The following is a 6,433-nucleotide window of genomic DNA, read 5'->3' on the forward strand; positions in this document are numbered from 1 at the left end:
TTATCGTACCGGGGCGAGACCGGAAACTTCGCAGTTTCCCGGTTTCCGACCGGTTGACCGGATCCCAGACCGGACCAGCCGGTCCACGGCCGGTTGACCGGACCACGAGACCGGACCGTCCGGTCCACGGCCCGGTCGACCGGATCCCGGACCGGACCGGTCCGAGTCTGTCTCGACCGGATCTATTCCGGGTCGGTTATTTTTGTATCTTTTCGACCAGAACTCGTCCCGGACACCTATATAAGTGCCCGGGACGCCCCCTAGTTGCTTTAGACCACGTTTAAGATAAACCCTAGTTCTTAGTTGTTTGCTCTACAAAACTATTGAATTCCCTACACCATATTGCTTGGATATTGTGTAGATCCTGTTTAAGTCTTGTGTGATCTCGTTGTTCCATTGGGAATTAGACGGTTGCAACTTACCGCTTCGTGGTCGGCGGCTACGTGCGCAAGTGTGTGGAGTTGCGAATATCTTGCAGGGTTGAGAGCTGTTGCATTGGCGACAGGGATCAATCAAAGAGATCTCGTTGCGTCATACAAGTTATCATACACTACATCGTCGTGTCTCTCCGCTGCTATCATCCCGTGATCATCATCACCACCGCTGCTTACTGAGAAGATCGGGCCACCCCTTATCATCTTGGTATCAGATTTCCAGTTTTCCTCGGTAAGCTATCCACAATCCACCCCATAGTTGAGTTGTGAGTGTTGTCCTATCCGAGAAAAAGCCATAAAAAGTTAGGGTTAGGGTTTGCCATAGCCTTAGATTGCACTAATTTCGAGTTTTAGTTGCTTTTCGTAGTTGTTTTTGCGTACCTTTATCTTTCTTCTAGTAGAATTGTTAGGGTTTGTGTTTTCTTTTCATCTAGTTTGTCATCTAGAGTCAGCTTTTGTTTACTCCGAGTCCACATAGCATACGAGTGTGTTTGTCCAAACCATAGCTACAGCCTTTCGATATACGTGACTAGGAACTTCCCCAAAAGAGACTAGTTTTACCGCTCGACAGGCTGCTCATTAGGGTTTTGGTGCTTTGCATATCTTGTTGGCCGTGTTATCAAGGAGTTGAGTCATAAAAAAAAGAAAAAAAAAGAGAAAATTGAAAAGAAGCAAAAAGAGCTACATAGCTGCGTGTGTTATACAAAAAGAAAAATACAAAAAGAAAAGTGTCGTGCTAGTTGAATCAAGTGAAAGGCCTAAGTTTTCTTTACTGCACCTGTAGTTGAGCAATCTTGTGCCTGTCTCGTTGAGCTTTGCTAGCGTCTCCCTTGTGCATTGCAACCTTTCCCACATATAGTTGCATTGCCCCATTATATCGCCTTGTGTGAGTATCATTGGTTGTCTACGGTCAGCGCTAGAGCTTGTTATTGGTGCAAATAGGTAGCCTACCTACAGCCCCACATATATCCTGCTTTGTCGTGTGATTGTTCTTATACCCTTGATATTCGCTTCGCTACATCCGTGCACTAGTTGTTACTACAAGTGGTAAGCAACACTAATTTGCTTTGGAACGGTAAGATTTCCTTTTCTTATCAGTTTTGAGTGAGTTGTGAGAGTACCACCATATATTTTTGATTTAGTGCACTAACCTACTAATCATGTCTCGCTAGTGATACTAAGATTGTTAATCGAGAAAACAAGAATTCGGCGAGATATCATCACATGGAGGGAGTATGAAGCTCTTCGTAACGAGATGCGACGTGAATTCCGCACTAAGGATGATGAGCTTAAGGGTACAGTTGACGAGATCAAACAGACGTTGGATGCTACTAATGTCACCGGCACCTGGTTTGGCTGATCAAATGATCGATATACAGACGCAATCTTGCCGATATGCGCCTCGCTATTGAGAATTTGACTGCACAACAACAACAAGACGATGATGAAGACCCTGAGCTTGAAAATGACGTACACAATGCTCGTGGTGCGCCTCGTGGTCATCGTCCGCGTGGTTGGGCTCCACTTGGCCGTAATGGTCGTGGGCAAGATGAAGAAGATGGATTGGGTAAGCCCAAGTTTTCCATACCCAAGTTTGAAGGAGGAGCTGATGTTGAAGAATATCTCACTTGGGAGCTCAAGATTGAGAAGTTATGGAGTTTACATCCCAACTACTCCGAAGATAAGAAGATCAAGCTTGCTTCTTCTGAATTTGATGGTTATGCATTACGTTGGTGGGATTCTTTGATTCGTAACCGCGACGAAGATGGTGCACAACCTATCCGTACATGGCGTGCGATGAAGGAGGTTATGACTTCTCGTTTTGTGCCTACAAATTACATGCGGAATATATTTGATAAGCTAACACTATTGAGGCAAGGTGTGAAGACTGTTGATGAGTACTACATGGAGATGGAGATGCTTATGCAGCGTGGTCGTGTCCGTGAGTCTCTAGAGATGACAATGCAGCGTTTTCTCAATGGATTGAAGTATGACGTTAAAGGCATTGTTCGTCATTACACCTACACCGATATGAATCAATTGTTACATCATGCAAGAGAAGTCGAATCACGGTTGGTCGAAGAAGCAAAGGTTAAAGGACGTGCTACGGGAGCTGGGCGTTTTACACCCCGCGCGCCCTCTACGGCGCCGGCACCGTCGACAGCGCTCCGTTCCTTACTCTACTCCGCCTAGTAAACCGGTCTCCAATGTATCTAATGCAAAGAAGTCCGAATCTGCGGCAAGTACGAGTGGTTCTGGTGTGTCTACAACGCGCAACCGCGATATGCTTTGCCATACATGTGGTGGCAAGGGTCACTTCAAAAGAGATTGTCCTAACCGCAAAGTCATGTTTATCAATGAGGACAATGAGTATGAGACTGGGAGATGATGTTGATCCAAATGCTCCGGACGATGATGACTATGACACCGATGGTGAAGATGCATATCCTTCGATGCTCGTACCATTGTTGTGTCGCAGCGTGCTCTTAATGTGTTGCCTAGTGCATCTACTCGGCGTTGCAATTTGTTCCAAACCAAAGCTTTGGTTGGTCCCGACAAGGCTTGCAAGGTCATTATTGATGGCGGGAGTTGCCGCAATTTAGCAAGCAAGGAGTTATGCACCAAGCTGAAGTTGAAGTACCTACCGCACCCGCATCCATATTATATTCGAGTGGTTGAGCGACAATGGTGAGATGAAGGTAAACCATATGGTGCGTGTTGAGTTTGAGATTGGACCGTATAAGGATTGCATTGATTTTGATGTGGTTCCTATGACGGTTTGTCACCTCTTATTGGGTCGGCCTTGGCTCTATGACCGTTACGTGCAACACAATGGCCGAGCCAATACATATCACTTGGAGTACAAGGGCAAGAAAATTAACTTACAGCCTATGTCACCACAACAGATTGTCAATGAGTCTCGTCAGAAGATTGAAGTGAATTTGGAGGATGCATCCATAGATAGGCGAGAGAATTGTAATGCCGTGAGTGATATAACGAAAAGTGAGAGAGTGAATTCTTTAGTCTCATTAGCCACCAAAGAAGACATGAGAGAATTTAGTGAGGATCCTACTGCCATGCCTCTTGTGCTTTTGTACAGGGGTACGGTTTTGGTTTCTAACGACATGACCCCTCTTCCTCTTGGTGTTTCTAGTGTTTTGCAGGAATTCGGCGACGTGTTTCCGGAGGAGGTACCCGCAGGACTACCACCATTGCGAGGTATTGAGCATCAAATTGACTTGATTCCCGGAGCATCGCTGCCCAATAGGGCGCCATATCGCACTAATCCCGAAGAGACAAAGGAGATACGAAGCAAGTACAAGCGCTACTCGACAAAGGTTATATCCGCATAAGCCTTAGTCCTTGTGTCTGTTCCTCGTTATTCTAGTTCCTAAGAAAGATGGTACTTGGCGTATGTGCGTAGATTGTAGAGCTATAAACAACATTACTATTCGATATCGTCATCCTATTCCCCGTTTAGAGGATATGCTAGATGAATTGAGTGGTGCTGCTTTGTTCTCTAAGATTGATTTGCGTAGTGGTTATCATCAAATTAGGATGAAAGAAGGGGATGAGTGGAAAACAGCCTTTAAAACAAAATTTGGTTTATATGAGTGGTTAGTAATGCCTTTTGGGTTAACTAATGCACCTAGCACTTTCATGAGACTAATGAACCATGTTTTGCGTGAATTTATTGGCAAATTTGTGGTTGTATACTTTGATGACATATTAATCTACAGCCGCAATGAATCTGATCATACTATACATATTCGACATGTTTTGCAAGTGTTGCGTGATAATAAACTCTATGGTAATCTTGAGAAGTGCACATTTTGCAAAGATAAGGTCATATTTCCGGGTTATGTTGTCTCTAAGCATGGAGTAGAAGTAGATGTGTCTAAAATTGAAGCTATTCAAAATTGGCCTACTCCCATGAATGTGAGTCAAGTTAGAAGTTTTCATGGTCTAGCTGGGTTTTATCGCCGTTTTGTGCCCAATTTTTCTACTATTGCTGCACCTTTGAATGAATTGACTAAAAAGGGTGTTGTCTTTGAGTGGGGCGTTGCCCAAGATCATGCTTTTGATGAACTGAAACGATTGTTAACTTCTGCACCGTTGCTTGCACTTCCTGATTTCAATAAACAATTTGAGATTGAATGTGATGCTAGTGGTATTGGAATTGGTGGTGTGTTGATGCAAGAGGGTCGCCCAATTGCATATTTTTCTGAGAAATTATCTGGTGCTAAGTTGAACTATCCTATATATGATAAAGAATTGTATGCTTTAATTAGAGTTCTTGAGGTTTGGCAACATTATTTGTGGCCAAAAGAATTTATCATACATTCCGATCATGAAGCTTTAAAATACCCGAAAGCCCAATCTACTTTGCATAAGCGTTTAGCTAAGTGGGTTGAGTTCATTGAGTCTTTTCCATACATCATTAAACATAAGAAGGGAAAAGATAATATTGTTGCCGATGCTCTATCTAGGAAGAATATGCTATTAACTCAACTTGATGTTAAAATTCCTGGTTTAGAGATACTATGTGATTTGTATGCTACTGATCATGATTTTGCTGAACCATATCGCTTATGTGCTCTTGGTAAAGCATGGGAAAAATATCACATACATGATGGGTTCTTGTTTAGAGCTAACAAACTATGTGTTCCGGAATCGTCTGTGCGTTTGCTCTTATTGCAGGAATCACATGCTGGAGGTTTGATGGGTCACTTTGGGCGTGAGAAGACGCTACTCATGCTCGCTGATCATTTTTATTGGCCAAAGATGAGGCGGGACGTGGACATGTATGTGAAGAGGTGCATTACTTGCAACAAGTCCAAGTCCAAGCTGAAGCCTCACGGTTTGTATACTCCATTACCGGCACCTACTACACCTTGGGAAGATATTAGTATGGATTTTGTGTTGGGTTTGCCGCGTACTAAAAGGGGCCATGATTCTATATTTGTGGTAGTGGACAGATTTTCTAAGATGTCACACTTTATTGCTCGCCACAAAAGCGACGATGCGTCGCATATTGCTAACCTGTTTTTCGGGGAGATTGTTCGACTACATGGAGTCCCGAAGACTATTGTTTCCGATCGTGATGTGAAGTTCATGAGCTACTTCGGAAGACACTTTGGGGAAAGTCTGGGGACAAAGCTACTATTCAGTACTACTTGTCATCCTCAAACCGATGGTCAAGCCGAGGTGGTAAATCGAACCTTGTCACAACCGTTGAGATCCATGATCAAGAAGAACCTGAAGGAGTGGGAAGAGTGTTTGCCGCATGTGGAGTTTGCTTACAACAGGGCGGTACATTCTACCACGGAGCTGTGTCCTTTTGAGGTGGTGTATGGTTTCAAACCCATTACTCCACTTGACTTGTTGCCTTTACCCATACATGAGAGAGTTAATATGGAGGCATCCAAGAGGGCGGATTTTGTGCGTAAGATCCATGTGAAGACTAAAGAGTTGATCGAGAAGAAAGGCAAGAGCAATGCTGCAAGGATGAACAAGAAGCGCAAAGAGATGTTGTTCCAGCCTGGTGATATGGTCTGTGTACATTTTCGCAAGGATAGGTTCCCGAAGCTGCGGAAGTCTAAGTTGAAGCCTCGTGGTGCTGGTCCTTACAAAGTGCTTGCCAAGATCAATGATAATGCATACTCGATAGATCTTCCAGTTGATGAGTTTGGTGTCGGTAATTCTTTCAATGTTGCTCGATTTGACACCATACGACGGAGAAGACCTTGGAGCGTCGGGGTCGACGCCTTTTGAAGGGGGGAGATGATGAGGACATCCCTACCTCACTACTACCTCCGTCATTAACAAATGAAGATGAACCTCGTTGTGGAGCTCAAGTCCAATGAAGTTCGGATTGGACCAATTACAAGAGCTCGTGCGAAGCTACTTAAACAACAGGTGAACTTGTTTCTAAACGGTACTTTGATTGATGAGAACTTTATACTGCCTAAGTCCTATTACTTATGTATCATCGAGGT

The sequence above is a fragment of the Lolium rigidum genome, chromosome 7 (assembly GCF_022539505.1).
Source record: "Lolium rigidum isolate FL_2022 chromosome 7, APGP_CSIRO_Lrig_0.1, whole genome shotgun sequence".
Lineage (NCBI taxonomy): Eukaryota > Viridiplantae > Streptophyta > Magnoliopsida > Poales > Poaceae > Lolium > Lolium rigidum.